The sequence below is a fragment of the Halichoerus grypus genome, chromosome 8 (assembly GCF_964656455.1).
Source record: "Halichoerus grypus chromosome 8, mHalGry1.hap1.1, whole genome shotgun sequence".
In the NCBI taxonomy this organism is placed as follows: Eukaryota; Metazoa; Chordata; class Mammalia; order Carnivora; family Phocidae; genus Halichoerus; species Halichoerus grypus.
The window spans coordinates 45,869,137-45,896,037 of record NC_135719.1 but is presented as its reverse complement, the minus strand read 5'-3'; the positions used below and the strand labels follow the sequence as shown (position 1 = coordinate 45,896,037).

The window sequence follows — 26,901 nt, the reverse complement described above, 5'->3', positions numbered from 1 at the left end:
ACATTTTGGTAATTCTCGCAATATTTCAAACTTTTTCTTTATTACGTTTGTTAGGGTGATCTGTGATCAGTGATTATGACTCACTGAAACCTCAGATGATGGTTAGCATTTTTTGGCAATAAAGTATTTTTTAATTAAGCTATGTACATTATATATTTTTTTTACATAATGCTATTGCACACTTAGTAGACTACAGTACAGTTTAAACATAACTTTTATACTCACTGGGAAACCAAAAAATTCACTTGATTCATTTTATTGTGATATTAGCTTTATTATAGTGGTCTGGAACTGAACCCACAATGTCTCTGAGGTAAGCCTGTATTACGAAATCGTGCATGAGTAAAAATCCATTCCAACTGCAAGATAGACTGATGGATTTCAATGTAACAGCATACTAAAAGTTTATTGCTATGGTTTCAGATTTTGCATTGTGACTAACCTAAAAAACCAAACACAAGGATCTGAAAAGGCTATTGAAATCTTTATTTTTTCCAATTACAAATCTCTATGGAAATCAGATTATCTTCAAATATTTCTATCAAATAACATACCACAACAAATTAAATGCCAAAGCAGAAATAAGAATTTGGCTGTCCTCTATTAGGCCAGACCTTGAGGAGATTTGTAAAAATTAAGTAAGGGTTTAATTTTCTCATTACCTTTTTTTGTGTTTTTGAAAATTTAGTTATTTTTCATAAAATATGTTGTTTGTGGTAATATGCAATGGGTTATTATTGTTATCTTAAAGTCAATTGACAAATATATTTAAATTCACAAATTTTATTTCTAATATGGTATCAATAGATATAACTTTCATAAAGAAAAACTCTTAGAATTGTCAGTAATTTTGAAAACACCAAAAAATGAAGAAAATGAACGTACCATGGTAACATCAACTATGTGGACAACGTTTATTAATATAATAAGGAGTAAAAATAAGTTTTGCAACACTAGTATGATGTCTGTTTAAAAGATTCAAGGCATGATGTCAGCATCATGGCTGAATAAGATGTCCCTCATCTGTGTCCCCTCCCCCAACAATAATTTGGCATCCATCCACAGACAAAAGTGCCTTTGTGGAGCCTGTGGGATCTAGCACCATACACCAAGGGACCTGGGAGGAGTCTCGCCTACCTGTGCATCAGGTAATAGACATACAGACCTCGGTTCCAGCTGTGAACACTGCCAGTGTCCGTGAACTGGCTCCAGCCCTCCTTGGCCATGATATGGAAGCCTCTTAGACAATCCCCCACAGATGGATGTCCAGGTTTCTAGCGGAGAATTTCCAGTACACTGCTAGAGGGAAAAAAAAAAAAAAAAAAATATATATATATATATATATATATATATATATATATATATATATAAGCAAGAGAAAATGGTTTGACTTTACCTACATCATCCCTGCCTCAAGGTGACAACTTAGGGCCAAGAGAGATCTTCTTGGCCTGTGATATTTCTCATGGGGAAAAGAGAGAACATGTGAATGAGCACCTGGATTCCCCAGCTGTGTGGGATGCTCCCAAAGAAGCTCATTTCTCTCTCACCACATCCAGCATACTGAATCATGAGTTGTATGACCAGGGAGGTGGGCAAGGAGAGGCTGGGAGAACAGCAGATATGACTCCCCGAGGACATTAAAGGATGTGGATCTTACTAACTGTGTTGCAGACTCCTTCATGAAGCCTGCACAAAAGCCACTGGGGAAACCTTGCTCTCAAATCTCCCAGTTGACCCATGGGCACCCACAGCACTCTATATATGACAGACACACACACACACACACACACACACACACAAACCCACACACACACACACCATGGCCAGCTCCCCGGCGCTCCTGCTGGTGGCAGTGAAAGCGAGGTTTGGCAGACAGCTTAGTTAGCAAACACGTACAAAAGCCAGCCCTAATCTCCAGGCCAAGGAGAGACTACAAACTTGAGCTTTAGCACCACCTTTGGGAAAACAAAAGAGAGGCTGTCAGAGCTCAGGCTGGTGCATTTCAGAATAGAGAAAAGGCATGCAAGCTTAAGAGTTCTGCCACAAGAGGGAGCAAGAAACATGGAGCAGGTGTATCCACGGAAGTTCTGAGAAACCCTCCAAATCCCTGACAGGGTTGATGGAAGGTATTTCTCTCTCGAAGGCAGTTAATAAAGACTGGAGAAGGTGGCTCCTCATTCAATGTGAAGACAGCAACGCAAAGCTTCAAGGACATGAAAAATTAAGGAAGCATGACACCACCAAAGGATCACAATAATCTTCCATAACCAATCCCAAAGATAGAGAGATCGGTGATTTAACTGATAAAGAATTTAAAATAACTTTTTAAGGACACTCAATCAGTTATAAGAAAGCACAGAAAGCAATTAAATGAAATCAAGAAAACAATATATGAGAAAAATGGTAAGTTTAACAAAGAGATAAAAATCATAACAAAGAACCAAACAAATTCTGGAGCTGAAGATGACAATGAATGAAATGGAAAAAAAAAATGCAATAGACAGCATCACCAAGAGAAAGGATTCATCAGGAAAAGAATCTGTGAGTTAGAAGATGGGAACTTTGAAGTTATTCAATCATAAGAAAGCAAAGAAAAAAGAAAGAAATAGAATGAAGAAAGCCTATGTCACCTATGGATTCCATCAAAAGAAATAATTTGCAAATTATTGAAGTTCTAGAAGGAAAAGAGAAAGATAGAAGAGGGCAGAAAACTTATTTAAAGAAATATTGGTTGAGAACTCCCAAATCTGGGGAGTGATTTGGATATCCAGGTTCATGAAGCTCATAGGCCACCAAAGAAACTCAGTTTAAAGAGATCCTCTCCAAGACACATCATAACAAAACTGTCAAAAATCAAAGACAGATAAACAATCTTAAAAGAAGCAAGAGAAGGGGCGCCTGGGTGGCTCAGTCGTTAAGCGTCTGCCTTCGGCTCAGGTCATGATCCCAGGGTCCTGGGATCGAGCCCCGCATTGGGCTCCCTGCTCCACAGGAAGCCTGCTTCTCCCTCTCCCACTCCCCCTGCTTGTGTTCCCTCTCTCGCTGTGTCTCTCTCTGTCAAATAAATAAAAAATCTTTAAAAAAAAAAAAAAAAGAAGCAAGAGAAGAGAATCTTGTAACTTACAGAGGAACCTCCATAAGGCTATCAGTAGATTTTTTTATTTGAAAAAATATTTAGAGAGAGAGAGCGCGCACGCACGCGCACGATTGCACGTGAGTGCGGGTGGGGGGAGGGGCAAAGGGAGAGGGAGAGAGAGAATCCCACGCTAAGTGTGGATCTTGATGTGGAGTTTGATCCCACAACCCCGAGATCATGACCTGAGCTGAAATCAAGAGTCAGATACTTAACTGACTGAGCCACCCAGGCGCCCATATCAGTGCATTTCTTAACAGAAACCTTACTGGCCAGGAGAAAGTGGGGTGATACATTCAAAGGGCTGAAAAGAAAAAACTAGTCAAGAATACTCTATTCAGCAAAGTTAGCCTTCAAAAATGAAGGAGAAATAGAGACTTTCCCAGACAAAAGCTGAGGGAGATCATCACCATTAGACCTGACTTATAAGAAATGCTGAAAGGAGTTCTTCAAGCTGGAACAAAAGGAGGCACATTGACACTAAAAAGAAGAGTGCCAAGAGGTTTTCCCAAGCCCATGAGTGCAATTTAATCAAGGACTGCTATGTACCATCCCTGCTTTGTCTTCCTCTGGTCCACCTTCCACTCCTTTGTGGAGTCTGTGACCCCAAAGCATCGGGGGATGTTGGAGCTGGAAGAAGCCCGTTGCAGGCTAAGGAGTCTAGTTGACCAGCTCAGCATCATGTAGGAGAGAGAATGCTGTGTTAAAAGGCAAAGGACACCTGGGCATCCTCGTCTCAGCCCATCCAGTATCCAGTTGCCTGGCCAAGACTTTTGCTTTTTTGAGACTCAATTTCCACAACTATGACTGAGGGGTACATAATACATGCTTGGTCTACCTCTAGGATTGTTATGGGGATGAAATGAGACAGAGGGTGTGAAAGGTATTAGTAAAGTCAAAAGACAATGAAAATATAAGGGATTATTATTAAACAGATAAGAAAAATAAAATGCAGTCATAGAAAAGTCCCCTCTACCCAAGATCATCTTCTTTTTGATTTGGTGACAGCAATTCAAAGAGCTCTGTATCTCACTCACCAAACTCTATAGAGCTTACCCCCTGGCAAAGCATTGTGTTCAGGACACAAACAATAAAAGACATAGTTATCCCTGCTCTAAAGAAACTCATCATCTAGTGGAGTAATATATTTCCTTTTCAAAAATAAAGCAGACTCTTGGATACGGTACAATGAAAGTTTGTGTACTTTTATGTATGTATGTTAGGTTCTACACAGAGTTTACAGAAAAGTAATTTAATTCATTTTAACTTTGTGTTTATAAGATGCATTCACAGATTTGAATATAGCACATTTTATAATTTGTTGTACTACAATTTTTTTAACCTATTCTACTAGTGATGGGTATCTGGTTGTTTCTTTTTCTTTCTTTTTTTTTTTTTAAAGATTTTTATTTTATTTATTTGACAGAGAGAGGGACAGACAGCTAGAGAGGGAACACAAGCAGGGGGAGTGGGAGAGGCAGAAGCAGGCTCCCAGCCGAGCAGAGAGCCCGATGCGGGGCTCGATCCCAGGACTCTGGGATCATGACCTGAGCCAAAGGCAGACGCTTAACAACTGAGCCACCCAGGCGCCCCATCTGGTTGTTTCTAGTATGGGGCAATTGTGAACAATGCTGCTGAGAAGATCCTTATATGTGTCTCCAGGGGCACGTGTACATGAGTTGCTGTGGGGCTGGACCAGTCCAGTCATTGGCTATGGGTAACTTCAAGTTTGCCAGACAGTGTTAAACTGGGTTTTGAAGTGGTCGCTCCAATTCTCCTTCCCCCTAACAATGCAGAAGTCTTCTCTAATTGATGTTGACAGATATTAAAATGTTTGCCACTCTGACCAGAGTTTGTGGTATCTTATTGTGGTTTTACTTTGCATTTTCCTGATGTGGAAACTTTCTATATGTTTATTGGCCTTTTGGATTTCTTCTTTTACGAAATGCTTCCTCAAGACTTTGCCCATCTCTCCACTAAGTTTTCCTTTTCTTGCTGATTTGGATTGAGGATTACTTAAGAATTCTGGAACTCTAAGTGGACAGATACCTAGGAATCCTAGTACGATACAATGGGATCCAATATGATCCAGTGGGAAGAAGTTATAGTTTTGACATCTCTGAAGCCTTCAGCTATTCTTCTCTCAATATGTCACTGGGAAAAATGGACTTTCCATTATGTTTTTATTATTGATTTTCATTTTAATTGCATTATAGCCAATCCTCTGAAATTGTGGAGATTTGATTTATGAACTATTCTATAGTCAGTTTTGGTAAATATTCCAAGTGTGATGTGAAGAATGTACATTTTGCAGAGAGTTGTTGGCAGGTCTGTGCACGTGCATTATGTCAAGTGTTTTATTCGTGCTGTTCAAATCTGTATTCCTTATTGATTTTTTGTCTGCTTGTCCTATTCATTACCGAGATGAGTGTATTAGAATATTTCATTGTAATTATAAATTTGTCTATTTATCCTTATAATTCTGTCCACTTGTGCTTTACGTATACTACAAGACCATTTTTTGTCCACTTTTGCTGTACATATTACAAGTCCATGTTATGAACCCAGTTTGCCATCACAGGCTATAGGAAGCCCCAGTCACTGCCTGATGATGTGCCTCTAGCCCAGGCATCATGAAGCATCTCCTTTCACCTCCCTTTGTAACTCTGCTTCTCTCCCTTTATAAAAAGAGGGCATCTCATTCACCCATTTCACTTCCCACAGTGCTTCTTTGCCCCTGGAGCACCAAAGGGTACTCTGAAATGTTAATTATTAATATTAATCAAGACACCCTCAATAGAAGGCAAGGCTTTACGTTTATCATTGGTTAGGCATATGTGTATTGAGAGCAGAGCATAACATTAGATAATTCTGGGATTTTTGGGGCATATAACCCAAGAACATTGAAAAAGTTGAATGACATTACATAACAAGATTCCTTCCATTTCTACCCACTGATATATGTAAACATGCTTTCCAGTTATTTACATATATAGAAGTGGAAACAGAAATAGAATTTATGCTGAATCCTGTCTCATTTGAACAATCAGTAGTATCTATCACGGATATATGAAGAAACTGAAAAACAAAAGCCCCAGCCATTTCATTAGGAAATACATAACAATTTAATATAAATATATTTAATGTAACTCAAAATTTTATGTTTAATAAATACAAAAAATTAAGGGTGCCTGGGTGGCTCAGATGGTTAAGTGTCTGCCTTCGGCTCGGGTCAGGATCTCAGGGTCCTGGGATCAAGCCCTGTGTCAGGCTCTCTGCTCAGCAGGGAGTCTGCTTCTCCCTCTCCCTCTGTTCTCTCTCTCTTGCTCTTGCTCTCTCTCAAGTAAATAAAATCTTTAAAAAATGTATAATTATGATTTAGTTAATTTTATACCAATAATAATCGCAATGATAACAACTAGGATTTTTTTTTAACAATTAGACCTTCATGGTCTCATGAAATTAAAAAATGAAAATCAACTTTCCCGTATTTTAGTTGCAGGTAAAGATGATAGGGTGATCAATAAAAACCTCTGAAATATAAAGATATATTTTTATGTAAAGATATATATTTTTATGTAAAAGTCAAGGAGAAAAAAGAATGATGTAAAATGCCTGTTAAAGATGAGTGAATTCATGTGCATTTTAATTTTAATTTTTTTTTTAAAGAGAGAGAGTGAGCAAGAGCCAGCAGGGGTGGGGAGGGGCAGAGGGAGAGGGAGAGAGAATCTTGAGCAGAGGAGCCCAACGCCTGGCTCAATCCCACAACCCTGAGATCATGACCTGAGCTGAAACCAAGAGTTTGACCCTTAGCCAACTGAGCCACCCAGGTGCCCGTTCATGTACATTTTAAACGGACAGCAATGGGAATCAAATTGTTTAGTATTTATTTTCCATTGTGTACATTTAAAAGAATGAAGTGAACCTTTTTTAAAAAAATGTAAATTCCTGTGATATGCAAGAAATAACATGATAAAACATTTTGAGGTCAACTTTTAAAAAGTGTAAAATTCTTCTAGGGTATACATGAGCAGAACACAATGAAGACCCTGCACCTTCTGCTGTGGGCATTCAAACCCTGCTGGACCCTTGAGGAACTGTGGATTTCCTGGGAAAACATTCCTCCCTTGGTAAAAGGGCTTCATTATCTTTGTGCATTTGCCACCGGGGAATTCTCCTAATACTCATCTTTATATCTAATCTAGGTGAAGGTATGCTTAAGGGCTTGATTATCCACCTAGGAAAGAAGTGGTGGCACCCAGCCGCGAGTGCCCAGAGCTGGAAGTATTCTCAAGGAAATGGAATGGTGGGCAGCCCTCCCTTGTAGAGCTAATGTCTGATCGCCCACCTTACTCCTGCTGGAAAGAATAAGAAAGGAGGGAAAGATGGACAGACAGACATATTTATGAACAGACAGACATATTTATGAAATGCCTACTGTGTTCAGATATATTGCCGGCTGCTTTCCTGCACACTGTTTGATTTCTAGAACAATCCATCCTACAGATGAGGACATGGAACCTCAGGAAGACAAGTTGCCAAGTTTGTACAGCCTGTCGGTAGTGTAATTGGGACTTGATCCCAGGTCTGCCTGACATTGCCACATGCATGGCCTCAGAATTAGAAGAGGCATATGCCCCCTTGGGGAAATTACTTAACTTTCCTGAGCTCAATCTTCCTCATTGGTAAAACGGGATAGTAATAACTCTTTTGCAGGATGGTATTCACAATCGAGGGAATTAATATGTGGACATACTCAAATCCTTTACATAGGGCCTGGCCCACAAAAGGCCCTAAAGATATGATTTTAAAAAGTGTAAAATTCTTCTAGGGTATACATGAGCACAACACAGTGAAGACCCCTCACCTTCTGCTGTGGGCATTCAAACCCTGCTGGACCCTTGAGGAACTGTGCATTTCCTGGGAAAACATTCCTCCCTTGGTAAAAGGGTTTCACTATCTTTGTGCATTTACAAAATTTACAAAATAGTTGACTATTCTGGCACAAAGTTGGGTATTCTGGCACAATCCTTCTGCCAGCAAAGTGATGGCTAATATTTGGGACACAAACCCTTGTGAGTAGAGCTATCACTTGTAGGTGACAAACTGAGTGACTTGCCTTAAACCTGGAGCCCGAGCAGCTAACACTGAAGGCTGGACTTTGACTTGGGGGGTAGTCAAAGGAAAGATGGTTGCTGCCTTTCAGACCTGTCCTTAGAGCTCTGAGGCTAGTGTTTGTCCATTGCAACCCTCCCCCGCCCTCACCAAGTGTTTCCCACATCCACGTGTTGAAACAATGCAGCCCACAGAGCCCATTCAATGTTCTGTAATAGAGGATTAAAACCTCAGTGTTGTCTCACCCACAAGAGACATCCGCCTCCGCTGTTTGCATCCAGTTTTTTTATATTACAAAGTAGGTTCAGCCCAAGGCCCATCTTCAGCCTCGCTGCAGGGGGTAAGCTTGAACAAAAAATGGCAAACAGAAAAGATCTGTTTAGATATTCTGGACTGAAGCAAATCTCACTTGGAGAGAATGAGGGACTATTCATTATTTTTTATTTTTGAATCACTATTCACATAACCATTATGAATTTTGATGCATTTGTTATTTGGAGTACTTATGTGTGTGTGTGCGTGTCCTACAAAAGCAAAACATGAAAAACAGCCCTCTGTGTCCAAATTTTTCACACAAGAGATGAACTTATCAAGTGGGGAGTCCTTAGGTAGCTGGATGTTCCTGGAGCCATCGGTGTCGTTTGGTGCCTCCTGGCGGCCTGTTGGAGAGGTTACTGGCACTGGCCAATCAGTTTCTCAACCCTGGCTACGTGGTAAGAATCAACATGAGATGCCAATTTAAAAGGTCTGTGGTATATTATTGAATACCCAAATAAAACGAACTGATACATATTTCTCCAAAAAAAAATAAAAAATAAATAAAAGGTCTGTGGGACTTGCAGTTTCCAGTTCTGTATGTAAGCAGTTTGGAAGCCATCACACTGAACTAAACAACAAGGAAAAAGCTGAACAGACCAAAAAACCAACCCCTTTCTAGGATCCTTAAGAGAGGTGAGGACAGGGCAAACCACTGCCCCCGAGATCAGAAACTGACAGGTGAATACAGAGATAAAAACTTCATGGAGCAGAGACTCATGTGCAGAAAGTGCTGTGAGAACCAGTGCCAGGCAGGAAAACCTGAGCTGTGTAATGGATGAATTGCTGGAAGTTCAGCATAGACAACTCAGAATTTAAAACCCCAGGGGAACCCAAGTCAGAGGGGTGCCCCTACAATAGTGTGGGATTTACCTCCATGAGCCTGACCAGATTTCCACAGTAAACATCAGAGAGAAATCCTCTTGTGCTTCTGGCAGGGGTAGAGGGAAAAGGAGGCATTTTGAAATATGCTAGAGCACTCTGTTCTTAACACCTGCCCTCAGGAGAAACTAGTTAAGCAGAACCTAACCTGCTGGAATAGTATCAGAGCCTAACTGACCTAGGGGATGGGAAATACCCCACTCTGGCCAGCTCTGGCTTTCCATGCGGGAGAGCAGAAACACCCAAGGCCAAACCATTCCAGCCATCCTCTCTTACCTGCGGTGGGGGAAGGGAATGAAAACACATGTAAAGTTCATAGCCTAGAGGCATAGGCTCACTAAAAATTGAGACCCAACTGCAGGACCATAGACTTGCTTCCCCTGCCTCACACCTCACCACCGTATTACTAAAGGCTCATTTATAACAGTTCCTTTTATCTGGTACTCTATGTCTAACTACCAAGAAAAAATTACAAAGCATACCAAAAGGCAAAAATTTGAGGAAACAGAGCAAGCATCAGAACTAGACATGACAGGGATGTTGGAATCATCAGATTGGCAATTCAAAACAACTATGATTAAAATGCTAAGGGATCTAATGGATAAAGTAGACAGCATGCAAGAACATATGGGCAATGTAAGCAGAGAGACAGAAATCCTAAGAAAGAACCAAAAAGAAATGCTAGGGATACACAAAAAACCCACTATATAGAAATGAAGAATGCCTCTGATGGGCTTAACAGACTGGACATATCTGAGGGAAGGATCTCTGAGCTTGAGAATATCTCAGTAGAAACCTCCCAACTGAAGAGCAAAGAGAATAAAGACCGGAAAAATAGAACAGAATAGCCAAGGATTGTGGGGTAACTACAAAAAGAGTAACACACATGTAATGGGAACACCAGAGGAGAGGAAGGGGAGAAAGAAACAGAAGAAATATTTGAAACAATAATGACCGAGGATTTTCCCCAAATTAATGTCAGAAACCAAACCACAGATGCAAGAAGCTCAGAGAACACCAAGCAGGATAAATGAAGAAGAAGGAGGAGAAGGAGGAAGAGGAGGAGGAGGAGAAAAAGAGGAGGAGGAGGAGGAAGAGGAGGAGGAGGAAGAAAAACCCTATACTTAGCCACATCATTTTCAAATTACAGAAAATCAAAGATAAAGAAAAAATCTTGAGAGAAGCTAGGGGAAAAAAGATAAAAATTACACCCAACTTCTCTTCAGAAAACTTGCAAGCAAGAAGAGAATGGGATGAAATATTTAAAGTGTTGAGAGAAGAAAACCACCGACCTAGAATTCTGTTTCCTGTGAAATCATGCTTCAGAAAAGAAGAAGAAATAAAGGCTTTCTCAGACAAAAATTGAGGGAATTTGTTGCCAGTAGACCTACCTGGCAAGAAATATTTATTTTTTAATTTTTAAGATAATTTTAACAGATTTATTTATTTATTTGAGAGAGAGAGAGAGAGCGCGTGTGCACATGCGCGCACAAGTGAGCACTGGAGGGGGGGCAGAGGGAGAGGGAGAAGGAGAGAAGCCGACTTCCTGCTGAGCGCGGTGCCCCACATGGGGCTCCATCCCACAACCCTGAGCTCATGACCTGACCCTAATTCAAGAGTCAGACGCTTAACCTACTGAACCACCCAGGTGCCCCTAAGAAATGTTTAAAAAGTTATTTGGAGAGAATGAAAGTAATATAGGTCAGAAAGTTGGATCTACATTAAGAAAAGAAGTCCGTCGAAGTATTATGTAAAGGCAAAATGCTTCTGTTGTTCTTATTCTTAATTGATCCAACAGATAACAGTTTGTTCAAAATAATAACAATAATGTATTCGATTATGAATGCTCATGTATATTAGATATGTACATATATGTGTGCTTATATAGAAGTGAAATGGTATATGGGGGCTCTCTGTACCATCCTCTAAAGTTTGCTGCAAACCTAAAACTGCCTCCACAAAAGAAAGTCCTTTTAAAAAAAAGTCTATGGTAGGGATGGACATTAATATTGTTAAAAAACACCACAAAACTTCACAGGTTATTTTCAAGTGCAGCTAGGGTTGAGAACCACTGTGCTAAGGGGATTTCATGTAGAATTACTAATTGATGGACTTTTTTGATTGATTCACTTCACAGAATATTACTGAGCTCCTATTAGATGCTAAGCACGTGATAAGAGATAATGAGGGAGAAAAGGGCCAGTCTCCTATCCTCATGTATATGACAGATATTAATAAAATAAGTACACAATTCTCTAGTAGTTATTATAGCTAAGAACAGGCAACCTGAGCTCATCTAGGGGTTAGCAAAGGCTTACCTGAGGAATTGACTTTTGAAGTGAGATCTGAAGAGTTATTGGAGTTAACTAGGTCAGGGTGATGCACCCAACTGCCCAACTAACTGCAAATGGCCCATGTAGTTGGAGGTAGGCCTTCCTAGATCTGACCCTGCTCTCCTCTCTAAGTGGTGGACAAGCATATCCTTGGATGACCAAAGATGATTACTTATTCATTTCATTGAGAAAACATTAAAAGTAGGAAAGTGTTGCCTCCAGGGACAAAGGGCTGTGAGTGAAGAAGTTAGGGGAGGAAGACAAGAGGGAACATGGAAAAGCAAAGAAATGAAACTTTTTAAAAAGGGGCCATATTTTATCAGCTGATTGGCAAAGGTGGATAATACACAGTGCTGTTGAGAATGGAAATTCTTCTCTCTGATCCAGCAAATTCACTCATAGGAAGTTACCCTGGAGAACTGTGGGCATAGGTATGTGGAGAGTGAGAGTCCAGCAGAGAAAGAAAGCATGGCTGCCCTTAAACAATAGGATCCTAGCCCCTCTGGAGGAGAGGTTTCTTTTTGAGAGAGGAAGAGTAAGTATTGTGTGGGAGGTTGTCAGTGACTGAATTACCATTGATCACCCCAGGTGGGATTATGTAAAAGCAGGTTCATGTGTAGAAAAATTTCAATATCACAACCTGTCCCATCCTTTTAATTCAGTTGAATTCAACATTCTTACCGAGTACCTGCTGATCCAAGGCTTTGGTGGGGATGAAAAACTGTAGTATAATGAGAATGGGTAACACCTTGCACCTTGCTCCCAGGCAGTGCCGTCTAGAAGGGAAGGCTGGCATGTTACAAGTTCAAATACAGTGATTATAATGAACTACATATCATATTATAGGTATAAGAATGTGTGTTTAAAAGTGTTATGAAAAGAAAGAAAAAGCACAATAAATTGCAATTGGAGAAATGTGTGAAGAAGTTTCCCCGAAGACATGTCATTTGAACAAATTTTAAATAATTAATTAGATTTTCTTAGATTTGGCATAGGGGTGGGGGAGGGAGGCCCTTCTGCTTCAGAAAAGAATTGCACAAGGCTTTATTTATTTGATGTCTTTACTGAGCACACATTGAGCATGTTGCTAGGTGCTGGGTAGGACACAGAAGTATGAGAACTTCGGGGCACCTGGGTGGTTCAGTTGGTTGAGCGACTGCCTTCGGCTCAGGTCATGATCTTGGAGTCCCAGGATCGAGTCCTGCATTGGGCTCCCTGCTCAGTGGGGAGTCTGCTTCTCCCTCTGACCCTACCCCTTCTCGTGCACTCTCTCACTCACTCTCTCTCAAATAAATAAATAAAATCTTTAAAAAAGAAAAAGAAGTATGAGAATTTTCCACTATGAAAACAAGACAAAACACATCACAAGAATAAAAAGTATGATGTCAATATTATCAGCAGGATCCAGAGATGGGGCAGAACCATTGCCCAAAATATTTGCAGCACAGTGGAAAGAAGCCTACTAGGGGCCAAGGGAGAGATGAGAGGTACATTCTTACCACCCCCTTTCCTCAGTCTTCCAGACTAAAAAGTACTATTATTTCTTTTTCTTTTTTTTAAAAAATATTTTATTTATTTATTTGACAGAGAGAGACACAGCGAGAGAGGGAACACAAGCAGGGGGAGTGGCAGAAGGAGAGCAGGCTTCCCATGGAGCAGGGAGCCCGATGCAGGGCTCGATCCCAGGACCCTGGGATCATGACCTGAGCCGAAGGCAGATGCTCAACCAACTGAGCCACCCAGGCACCCCAAAGTTTTATTATTTCTTAATGCTATATGAACCATACCTGAAAAAGCTTTGGCAAAAAATTCAGGCATAAAGAGTAAAAGAAAATCAAAGCCTCTCTTTACCACTTCCAACTCCCCTCCGATCCCATCTCTCTCCCCAGATAGAACTACTATTGCCAGTTTGGTGCAGATTCTCCCAGAACTTTATCTATGCCTTTATGTACAAAGAGGTACATACACAAATATATAGTTGGTTTTTTGTGGATTTTTTTTTTTTTTTTGGTCTCTGTGTGTTTTATATAAATGATTCTGCACATTTCTTCAACTCTTATTTTTCACTTCAAGATATTTAGGGAACTTCACATGTCAGTCTCTTTAGATACACTTCATCATTTTAAACTAGTATTCCATGGTATGGTGCATCTTAGTTACTTAACTATTCCCATCTGATCAACCATCAAATGGGTAACCTCCATTAAGGTTCTACCTAATTTTTACAACAACAACAAACCTCAGTCTGGGTTTAGTCAATGGAGCCCTGTCTTGAGCCATCACTGTAGAGAGTCATAACCCCACCACTGATTCCAAGATCTGAATCAATGAACAGATCCAGGATGGAAGGGAAGCTGGGGACCCTTGAAGAAGAACCCAGCAATGGCACTACAAGGGTGAACTGAGAATCTTATTCTAACCCTTCCCCAAAGAGATTGGTGGTCTTTGACTAAGTAACTATACACTGAGAGAAGAGAAATAGCAAGAGGTCTACAGCCCCGGTGGTCTGTCAGTGAGGGTGGGCAGCCTCATGCGCCGGTGCCAGGGAATCAATGGAATAGATATGAATCAATCTCATAGAGGCTCATTAGCACATGAATTTTAAGGATGTTCAAAGATGTTTGGGGTGGGGAAGGGAAGACTAGATAGATCTATTTGCATCACTTCAAAGGAAAGAAATGAAGATCAAAACAAAATACCCATTTTACCAGGCTGAGTGGTAAGTTAATACTTTGTTTATGGGATAGAAATCAGTGTTTGCCCTTTGACCCAGCAAACTTACTTTTAGAAATTATCCCATAGAATTGCTCTCACATGTATGTAGAGAGAAAGCAGAGAGTGAGAGAAGCTGGTAAACTTCTGTTTTATTTAAATCATGGAATTAACCTCTGAGGTAAGGTGTTTTGAAGTTACCCAGTAATTACTTTCCAAGTTGAAATTGACACACTTAGAAATTGGCAGAATCTTCACTCTGGATCCCTAATCCCTGGAGTGAGAGCTATTATGGTGGGAAAACCCAGACCTCCCCCTTTTTACCAAATCAAAGAGTAATACTACATCCCTGGAAGAACTACAGCAATTAGCCCCAATATCAAAACCCTGAAAGATTCAGGAGTGATGACTTTTATCACATCTACAATTTACCTGACAATGTGGCTGATGCACGGTTTAGAAGAACTTGGAGAATGGAATGACAATAACTTTAATTGAATCTGCTTTTACAGATGTTGTCTCTTTTGTAGCCCTTTGATATGTCATTATCAGTTTAGCCAGGGCTTCTTTCTCCATCCCAATAAACAGTGACATCAGAAGCAGTTTGCTTTCACATGGCAAGGACTGTAGAATACTTTCAACATCTTGCCTCAGGCTATCAGCTCCGTGGTTTCGTTTTTTCAGTCTTGTACTTAGAAACCTTGATCATCTCACCAACCCATAGGACACAGTACTGGTCCTCTATACTGATGTTATTGTGCTAAGAGGGCCTGATAAAGCAAGAAAGAGCAGGCATCCCGGCTGAGTTGGGAAGACACTTGCATGCTGAAGGTGGGAGCTACAGCCCAAGAAAAATCAGGGAATTACCACATCAGTAAAGTTTCTGGGGTCCAGTCATCTGAATTATGTTGGATGCTTGCTCCAGAATGAAAGACAAGTCTCTTTATCTTGTGCCCCACTATGATCCTGACTGACATAAAGTACTTTATAGGACATCTTTGGAGAAGCAAAAGCTTGCCAACTTTGAGTGAGGCCCAGAGAAACAGAACACTTCTCAAGCTATACTAGGCTGCAGTGAAGGTAATCTGTCCCTAGCCTTTCTATTTTTTTTCTTTTAACATTTAGCTTTCTTTCTTTTTTTTTTTTTTGGTCAAAACGTCCCTCAGTCATTGTAATCTATGACGTTTAAAAGTCGTTAAAATTTCACATATTAAACCACGTTGGGTAGAGAGAAAAGGCCTTCAGAGGTTACTTAAAATAATGAGTTAACAGTGCAAATACTGGGTTGCTTCATGAGAATATCACCATGTGCTTCTATGCCCCCTTCAAAGAACAATTTTAAAACACTCCAGTTTTAACACAAACAGAAGATAAATACCTACAAAGGCAAACAAATTCTGCAGCATTCCATACAGATTTCGAGCCCGGCCGATGATTCACAACAGGGATCCACGAGGCCACGGTCCGTGTCACAGGGGCAGTTACCGTCCTCCCCCACTTGGTCTCCACAGCAGGCTTCTGAGGCGCAGATGCCACGGGAAGCTTGGGACCTGGGCCGCTCCACCGAGCCCCCTGCCGTCTAGCTCTCGGCCCCCTAGCCTTTCTAACCCAGAACATTCCATGGTGTTCTAAGTGTGTGTGGCAGATCAGGCTGTGTGGAGCCCAGAGCAAGCCTCCACATGAGAGGTAGTATGAAGGCTACTATAAACATGGCCTAATAGACATGTTTCCATTACTGCAATTTACTTTTGATAGTACTACATGATTTTTGTTGTTAATATATTTTTTTAAATTTTAATTGTGTAGGGGTGCCTGGCTGGCTCAGGTGGTTAGAGCATGCGACTCTTGATCTTGGGGTCCTGAGTTCAAGCCCCCTGTTGGGGGTAGAGTTTACTTAAAAAAAAATAAAATGATTTTTGAAATTGGGTAAAATATAGATAACATAAAATTTACCATTTTAAGTGTACAGTTCAGTGCCATTAAGTACATTCACATTGTTGTGCAACCATCACCACGATTCCAGAACTTTTTTCATCTTGCAAAACTGAAACTCCATACCCATTAAAGGATAAGTCAGCCTTCCTTCCTCCACCCAGCCCCTGAAAACCACCATTCTATTTTCTGTATCTCTGAATCTGACTGCTCTAAAGTACCCCATAATTTTAATTTCGTTATTTTTATAGTATCTTTGCTCTCTAGGAAGCCAAATGTTTCCTAGTGCTCTTTAAAAAGATTTCCTGGACACTTTTGTATGCTTGATATTCCTGTTGCATTTTTGAGTCAGTTTACCAACTTTCATACATAAACTCAGATGGGATTTTTGATATTGCACTGAATCACCATTGTTAAGGTGTGACAATTTAGGTTTCAAAAAATATAATTTATTAAAACAAGTTAAGTCTATTTTAAAAAAGTCACGAGACTTTAATGACTTTAAATGGAGAATTTCTTTTATTTTCAATAAATAGTACCATACTTAGGTTAATTTTATTCAGGTGAGAAAAAATTTTAACTGTTTGAAAACTCAGGATGTTTTCCTTATACCCACCCAGAAGGCTAAGACTCCTTGTGTGAAATTTTTTTTTTAAGATTTCATTTATTTATTTTAAGAGCGAGAGAGAGCGCGGGGAGAGGGGCAGAGAGAGAGGAAGCAAACTCCCTGATGAGTGTGGAGCTCGACGTAGGGCTCGATTTCACGACCCTGAGATCAGGACCTGAGCTGAAATCAAGTCAGACACTCGACCAACTGAGCCACCCAGGCTCCTCTTCTGTGTGAAATATTAATGAATAGGCTCATGGCACTTTCTGCTCCTCCAATACACGGTGTTAGTGGAGGAAGGGTAGGGGCTGGACTTTAAAGACTGAAGTTAAAACTTCAGGAGTTCAAAATAGATTTGCATCAGACAGCCAAGCATTCCTATCTGTGTTTTAACCATCTTATACCATAAAAGTATTTGACTATCCCCAAATTCCATCCATCGTATGTCACCTAGCCACGGGGAGAGATTTGTTGATCTCACAAATGCCGTAATTTAATATGGTGTGTGGAATCTGTGGAGCACAGTAGCCCTAAAGTTATTGTCTCATACTTGCACTCTCTTTGATGGTAAATACACATCTTCAGTACACTTTAAAAATTACATCTAAGACCATGCAGCTTATAGTGTGGTGTGGGTTCCAGAAGACGATCCATTAAAACCCTACCAACTTATGTATGGATGTGTCCCATTCAGCTCTCCTAACCATAGGCAAACAGCTTATTTCATGTAGTACAAAGACTGGAGAGGGTGACCTAGAAGTCAAAAAATTTACTCCCGGGCGCCTGGGTGGCTCAGTCGTTAAGCATCTGCCTTCAGCTCAGGTCATGATCCCAGGGTCCTGGGATCGAGCCCCGCATCGGGCTCCCTGCTCCGCGGGAAGCCTGCTTCTCCCTCTCCCACTCCCCCTGCTTGTGTTCCTTCTCTCACTGTGTCTCTCTCTGTTAAATAAATAAATAAAATCTTAAAAAAAAATTTACTCCCCTTACTGAGAGTAGATGAGGATAAACTGAACACATGGACAGAGTTCCTCCTTAGATTGAGTGGTAGAATTTCCTATTGGAAATTTCCTGGATTAATAACCAGATCAAAGTCCAATGTATTATAGTTCTGTTTTTAGAAGCATCCTGAGTTCAGTCATTTTGATGATGGTTCTTCTATGTGGCATAGAAAGTTGAAAGAAGGCTTCTCTGGACGGCATTCTAATAGTATCAAATTTGAATCAACTACTTTGTATGTTGCAGTTTTCAAAAAGTATATGTAACCAACTACATGCCTAACAGTAAAAACATTTCTTTTTTTTTTACAACATACATTAGAAAAAACATTCCCCTCTCCTCCTTACTTTATAGATGGAGCATATGCTTATAGTTTCTTTCTAAGATAATTTTTATCTGAGTTTGATAATTTTACATATATAAAAAAGAAATGGAGTTACGTCCTGGATATAAAGGCTGAGTGGCTTACTCTGTGTTACTTATCGTTACTAAAGACGGGTTGGGCAGTTAGGATGTGCCCCCTGAGGTGATGCTGAGTGAGGTACGCAGCACCACACATGAGGTACGCTTGTCTCAGAAAAAAGACTGAACCTGAATCTAACCAACCAGCGGATCCAACAACATGTTAAACAACTTCAAAAATACAATTCGCCTAACGTTATCCTTATGCCAAAGAATACCATCCCTTTTCAGATTATTGGTATACGTGATTGAACTAGTTCCAGAAAGCTAAATATTTACACACTCACCATAGTGAGCAGGAATTCGTCTTACTGCACTTTGACCAGAATTGCCTGTAATAACCCATTTTAAATTATGTATACTATTTGAATTAGGCAAGATAGTACTCGTTATTGCATTAATTTGAATACAAATGAGGTCACGTGTATTTTTTGCTTATCGATTAGCTGTTTTTTTCTTTTTTTTAGAATTGTGTATTCATACTTTTTGCTCATTGTTCTGTTTGATCCTTTCTGGTGTTCTTGCTTCTACACATGGGGTAGAATCTTTATTTGATAAAGATATTTACCCTTTATCAAATTTGTTGCAGTTTTTCCAGCTTCTAGTTACTCTTTTAATGATGTTTATAGTCTCATGTAATTTTAATGTTACTAAACCTGCTTCCACTTTCCTCTGAGTTTCTAAAATTGCTCTTTAGACTTGGGAAATTATTCCCCAATTAGAGAGATATTCTCCTGATAAATGGAAGCTGATAGATATGCAACTCTACTTTTTTCTATTTATGGCTTGATGTTTATATATTTAACTCTTCAATCTACCTAGACATCTTTTGGCACAAAGTATAGGATCTAAATTATTTTTTCCCAAATAACAACCCTGTGGCTTGAACACTATATTGAATACGTAATTATTAGTATGTAAAGTTATAATGTTATCAAGACCTGATGTTCCTTCTTTATTGCCGATCTAGAAAGAGCAATTCTGCCAAAACCTGAATTGCTTTGGTCTTGATATATTTTTGCTCAATTTTATTGTTTTCTTTGAGGTAAAAATGGATGCTAGCTTTTTCTTCCCTTATGCTCCTGATTAACAAAGAAGAGATCGACTCATTTACATTTTATATTAGTGAATATTTTGCCTATTTCATATTTTGCAAGCTATTATCATTTAATTTTCACTAAGAGCAATACATTTTGATTTCTGTTTACATGCACTATTCTAAAACTAGGAAAGCCAATTTCTTAAATTACTACAAGTGAAATCCTGACTGATTCTAGTTTTAAAATGTACTCCTAAAGAGAAGTTCAAAAATATTTTAAAAAATCAATTCACAAACAGAGAAAATAAATAACACTCACATGTCTGTTGAGCTAATGAACCATGGAGAAATAAAGACGAGGTAAATTTTGTCATGGGAGGAAGGGGAGAAGAGGACCACCCACTGGAGGACAGCATCAGAGTGGGTTGGCCAGACATTCCACAGAGAAGCCATGAAATCTAATGAAAACCCAGCAAGGCTGGATTTTGGTGTGCTACTGGAATATGTTTTTTAATATATTTAAAACCCAAACAAAAACATTGTCTGCTTCTAGATACATCACTGGGTTTAAATATATTAAATGATGCCAAAAAGGAATACAGTTTGCCCCCATTATCCAAAAGTAGAGCATTCCTATGATACCTTTGGTAAGCCGAAATGGCATAAAGTGAAGAAGCAATTGCCATTAATTTATACCGAAAATTTTTTTTAGTGTTCCCACACCCAAAAAAATAACCTCTCTTAGGCTTCTCTGATACCTTAGGACATATCTTGTTAACAGATGCACAAAATAAATTGAGATAAAACACAAATACTCAAGAATACAGTTGCAATGGGATGGCTCGATGCTGATACTGTGTGCAGTTCCCAGGGAAGCAGCTTGGGGGCGCCACTCTCACTGTTCGGTGCCTGCTGCCTCGGTAACAGCTCACTGCAAAACGCTGAACACGCTATTTTCACTCCGCCTTATTCACAGAAGCAAAAATCCTCCCCGGATTTCTTTCAGTTAATGAAAACAGGCACTAATGTAGGTCTCTCGCAAGAGCAAAGTGTCATAATGCAAACTTTCGAACAGTGGGGATACCTGCCAAGTTTATACGAGTCTTAGAGACGTGTCTGCACGGCAGAATTGAGCGCTGAAAAAGTAGCCCGGAGGCAACAGGTGCTAGGATTGAGTAGAAAACTGATCTATGGGACGCCTGAGTGGTTCAGTGGGTTAAGCGTCTGTCTTTGGCTCAGGTCATGATCCCAGCGTCCTGGGATCCAGTCCCGCATCGGGCTACTTGCTCAGCAGGAGCCAGCTTCTCCCTCTGCCTGTCACTCCCCCTTCTTGTGCTTGCTCTCTCTATCTCTCTGACAAATAAAATCTTAAAAGAAAACTAATCTATGAAGATGGCAGAGTTGTGCTATGAATTGAATTATTACTACATTATTAAAATATTTCACTTTTTGCACATCTGCCATTTTGAGTTCATTCTTCTACGAATTAGTAAACAAATAAGCCAAATTGTTTAAGCTAAACCGAACCACCTTTTCAAAGGTAAGAGCAGAAAACATTCAGAACTGCTGAGGGCCCACTGCTAGCTAGACTAGAATGTGTTAAATTAAAGCTAAATTTAAACCTGAACTTTAGTCTACCATGATTTGTAATAAATATGAAGTGTTTGTATTGACATTATATTTTATGTTTTCTCCCCATGGGGAAGAAAAAGACCCATAAATGTGTGTTATTTATTTATTTATTTATTTAGTAGGCTCCACACCCAATGTGGGGCTTGAACTCACCACCGGAGATCAAGAGTTGCATGCTCCACTGACTGAGCCAGCCAGACGCCCCAAATGTGTGTCCTTGAAAGCAGAGAGTATAACATGTGCTTTATGATATTGGCATGATTCGTCGCTAAAGGGTAGAGCTAGCCTGGGAAGAAAATAGAAAGATCTGGAACAACCTATGCTTTCACTGGACATGGAAAACATCTCCACAGATTCCTGCTGTTAGCAGGATGATGGATCATTCCATGACAATGCCTCGGGTCTGTCTAACTATTGGACCAAGATGGGATTGGCCTTGCAGATACGCAATGTCAGTACACAGTCTTCAAATGTCTGCTGTGCTATGGGTCTCTCCCTCACCACCGCAGTCAACTCTTGGGGTTGCTGCCTGTGTAGGTTGCACTTTGCAAGTGAACCTATGGTGGTGGAGCACTAACCCCTGAATATTCCTGCTTCTGGCCTAGCCCCCCACAAGCTCTCCTATGTACTCACTAAAGAGCATTTCAGAGGGGGCCCATAGTTTATGGAGGAGGTGTCTGGAAGGTCTCTTACACATTAATTTATACTTGGGGAAAAAAAGAAAACATTTAGGAGAACCACAGCTACTTTTGTGCAAAATAAATTTTTTGCATAGGAAGGACCAAAATGTCCTTTTTAAACAATAGATTCTTTTGCAGCTGAACTTCTAGACCCAAATCTTTAGGGCTTTGAATTACACTTGAAAAATGAGCAAGAACAGAGGGTAAAAGATAATTGTGCAGTTGTGGAAAGGACTGATAACAGAGTTTCAGCTCCCATGAGTCAGTTTTTAACCTGTGATCTTGGGCATGTCACTTGACTTATAAACAGAAGAGAATAAAAAAGTTAATGTTAAAGCAGATATATGCAAAATAAAAAAAAAAAGCAGATACATGCAAATACTAATATATTCAATAGCCCCTTATCCTCTATATGAGAAAATCATTTTCTTAATAATCAGTAATAATAATTTTCTCCATTTGTTTTTAGTTTTACAGCTATTTAAAAAGAACTGATACAAATTTTATGATATTTCAGGTATGAACTAAAATTTGCACTTACTGACCAAAATATTATATCTCAGGACTGGCACACTGTTTCACCGTTTTCAATTTTAAATACAAGTAAAAGCTCCAAGAGGTCACAAAGAATAACAGAATTGAAGTAACTCAGGCTCTGCTTTCTCATCTTGATACTATGTGCCATCATTGCTTAGGTCAAATCTACTATCTAAATGCAGGGATATGTCATATCACCAGTGCTAAAGGCACACACTACGCCAAAGGGAGCTTGAACAATTCTGAACAATCTGAATTTAATCTCAAAACAGAAGTGCATAGCTGAGTGTGTCAGGGGCCAATGGTATAATTGGGAGTTCTCCAAATTAGCCTCCACACAGAGCACGATGCTTACCAAAGTGTAAGTGCTAAACAAAACTGCTCATTCAAAGCTTATATGTATATTCTTAAAACTCAACAGTATTCACTGCTACTCTAGAATGTAGACCAACAAAATATTGTTTTTTCCAGGGGGGAGTTTTTTTTTTTAATCTTTTTTTTAATCAGAATTGTCAGAGAGTAGTAATAATAAAAAGCAGATCAACTTTCAGCCAGTTTTATTATTATTTTTAAACTCTCTTTAATGTTCCTCTATTGCTTGCACCAGGGATAGGCTTTCCTTGCCCTTGGTAATCCACCCTCCCTGGTCTCTTGCATTTTGCCACTTCAGTAGTGAGATAAGCACCTACTACCTCACTCTCACCTCCCCAGAACCTGTCATGGCCCAGGCCTGGCATTCACAGACGGCCTTATATTTAGAATTTAGATGTATCATTTAAATGAGGCTTTTCTTATAGTCACAAAGATAGACCAACAAGAATGAAAAAATGATTTTTTATATGCTCTTCTGGTCCCAAGATTATGGCTAGATGGGTAGCAAGGTCACCAAGAATAACTGAAGATTGCCAAGGACTAGTTTTAATGTGTTTTGAAGTCTGAGAAGTCTGACATTTAGAAATAAATAAGAAAACAAGAATATCTAAAATCATGCTTTCTTTTAAAAAAAGGAAGATGTTCACCTTACAATTTTTAACTTGTGCCATTCACTGGACTTCTATATGTAAATTAATATTGTTAAAAATTCTGAAGTTATCTTGTGAATAGCACAAGTATAAAGGGATTGTGTATTTGGGGTGTTTTAAATGCATTATTTTTTATATGTAAATGTTAACATGTGCCACAATTTTACAACTATTTTGTCATTTCTACAAATGACAAAGTAATAGATGTAGCTGAGCCTGTTTGCACTGTTGGGGTTCCCATAGGAGCCCAATCCTATGGGTGCTCCAGGATGCAGGGCTTTTAGTGCTAAAAGTAGGACAGTCCCCTCCAGGCAAACCAGAATTATTGGCCACCCTATACAAGCCCTTTAGAGTATAGCACATTCTGATCTTACAGGATGGCTGGTTCCTCACTGGCTGAGTCTGCAAATCTTTTCTGAAGAGGAACAGAAGCTACCCATTCCCCCTTTATGCTGAAACAGGCACTCATACTAGGAGCATTCAGCCTAAAATCATGATGCCTCCATACACAACTGCCTACTCCTCCCAAACTAACCTCTCTTTAACTCAAATTGAGCATTTATCTGATGACAACAACAAATGCAATTATGTAATATCCCTTATATAAATCATAGTAGAGTGTTTTATAAACTAAAACCAACATGAATGTAGAAATCTTACAATTTTTTAGGACCTGGCAAAGATTTAGCTTTCTCAAAATCACCTGGAGGCTGCTGCCACACCTATGTGGTATAAATTTAGAAAACCCTAGATATGGGGTTCCAAGGCTGAAATTTGAAGTATCTAAGACAGTTGAAAGATACAGACTTTTGAATATATAATTAAATAAAAGCTTTGGAGAGTATATGGTCCTGCTAAAACTGTGCACTGTGTGAGTTAAATAACTAAAAAAATCAATACACAATGTTACTGACAACCAAGCTATTGTATTGTGGAGGTTTTGTGCTGAAACAGATAGTAGTAAAAGAGAATGATGGTGTTTTTCATGCATCATGTGCTGCCCTCCAACCAATGGCATGATCTGGGGAATCCATAACTAATGATTTATGGCACAACTCAAGCCTTGAAATGAAGTCATTTGTGATCACTTTTGATCAACATCTTTGCCTGTTTGTTATTTAAAATGCAATAAAAGACTTCTAGACCTGAAAGATAATCACCCATGTTAAAAGAATAAATGGGTTACAGAAACTTCATTAACCACCACTTAAAACTTCCTTTCGCAGCACCAGTAAGATTTAAATTGCAAGGTCAGTCAAAACAAAGCCAATTGTAGTTTATGAATGATTGGAAATGGATCAGCTTTGCCAAGTGGAGAGCCAAATAAGAAACTCCCACCACAAGCAAGGGTGTGGTTTGAACATGCTCATCAGCGATTGTGGAAAGGTAAGGTGGGACAAACTTGTTAGAGGGCAATTTGGCCCTAAATACAAAGTTTTATGTTTCTTTGTTTTTGAAGATTTATTTATTTATTTATTTATTTGAGAGAGAGAGAGAGAGAGAGAGAGAGAGAGAATGGGGACGGGGGAGGAGCAGAGGGAGAGAGAATCCCAAGCAGACTCCGCACTAAGAACGGAGCCCTACTCGGGGCTTGATCTCGTGACCCTGAAATCAGGACCCCAGCCCAAACCAAGAGTCAGACACTTAACTGCGCCACCCAGGTGTCCCGCTAATACAAAATTTTAAATACAACGTGTCTGATGGAGCAGGGTTATTTCTAAGAATTTTGTTCACAGAAATATTGGCACAGATTTACAAAGATCTATAAACAAGAAAAGCTTATGCTGAATAGTTATACTATTTGTGATGGTGAAAAGTTGACCATCTAGATGTTTAACAATAGTGTTAAAAACCTTATTGTAGATCCAGGGGCACCTGGGTGGTTCAGTTGGTTAAGCGTCCCACTCTTGATCTCAGCTCAGGTCATGATCTCAGCATCATGAGATCCAGCCCCACGTTGGGTTCTGCTGTCTGCTTGAGATTCTTTCCGCCTTCCTCTCCCTCCCCCTCTGCTCTCCTCGCCGCCCCCCCCCCCCCGCTTGCATGCATGTTCTCTCGCAAATAAATAAATAAATAAATAAATAATTTATTGTAGATCCATACTGAAGAATACTATGCAGCCATCCAAAGGAAGTAAATAGATCTATATGCATTGACTTGGAAATAAGTCTGGGATATACTGGGGAAAAGAGAGCAAGTTGCCGAGCAGCATGCATAGTATAATTTTATTTTGTGAAATAAATTCAGAAAAACAATCTGAATACACATTCATATGTATGCTCATAAATAATTCAGGAAACACTATATTCAGAGCAAACTTAAGAGTGGTTAGTGTTTGAGAGTGGGAATGTTTCATTTAAATTTTTTAGGATGTACTTACTTTTGTTTTTTTAAGGCAGAATTTCCTTTTTCTTTTTCTTAAAAACTAGGGAACATGTCAGTTAGGTCCTGACTCTGAAAATCATTGTATCTCTCCCTTGCAATAACCACATCAGAGACAAAAGATAGCAGAGATCGTATATAAAAAGACATCAAGGATCCTGCCAGTAAAATCAGGCCTCTTCACACCATCCCAGCTACAGGGACGGAAGAAAAAAAAAGAAGAGTTGTTCTATCCTGTATTTTTGGCAAGTTTTCAATTAGGTAACATATTAAACCATTTATCAAATGAAGATAATATATTATTTAAAGAATCGAAGTTATATATTTATACCTATTCATATTTCTCCATTTTAAATTTGAAGGATAAAGAATCCCTTTCCTTCTTCCTTATTTCTCACTTCCCTGGGTTTTCACAAGCCCACATCTGTCTCTCTCTAGAATCCATTCATTTAAAATAGAATTTTTTTATGCACTTTAAAAAATTTTTTAATTCCAGTGTAGTGTTATATTAATGTCAGGTATATGATATGGTGATTCAACACTTCCATATATTACCCGGTGCTCATCATGATAAGTGTATTCTTATACCCTTCATCTATATCACCCATCCCCCCACCCACCTGCCCTCTGGTAACCACTAGTTTGTTTTCTATAGTTAAGAGTCTGTTTTTTGCTTTCTCTCTTTTTTCCCCTTTGTTCATTGTTTTGTTTCTTAAATTCCACAAATGAGTGAAATCATATGGCATTTGTCTTTCTCTGATTGGCTCACCTTGCTGAGCATTACTCTCTAGCTCCATCCATTATATATATATATATATATATATATATATATATATATATATACACCACATCTTCTTTATCTATTCATCTATTGATGGGCATTTGGGCTGCTTCCATAGTTTCGTTATTGTAATAATGCTGCAATAAATATAGGGGTGCATGTATCCCTCTGAATTAGTGTTTTTGTATTCTTTGTGTAAATACCCAGTAGTGTGATTGCTAGATCATAGGGTAGTTTTATTTTTAATTTTTTTAAGAACCTCCATACTGTTTTCCACAGCGGCTACACCCATTTGCTCCCACCAACAGTGCACGAGGGTTCCTTTTTCTCCACAGCCT

At 39.4% G+C, this 26,901-nt stretch overlaps 1 long non-coding RNA gene across 2 annotated transcripts in view; it reads right to left on the bottom strand.

Annotated features, from left to right (window-relative positions):
• The window catches only part of LOC118554890 (uncharacterized), a 58,778-nt gene that overhangs the window by 2,523 nt on the left and 29,354 nt on the right, over nucleotides 1-26,901 (bottom strand). Inside the window, exon 3 of one of the 2 annotated variants that reach the window (XR_004926703.2) lies at nucleotides 1,166-1,299. This is a non-coding gene — a long non-coding RNA (uncharacterized LOC118554890). Of the gene's footprint in view, nucleotides 1-1,137; nucleotides 1,300-26,901 lie in introns of both variants that reach the window. The other variant, XR_013450423.1, reaches the window with a different exon arrangement.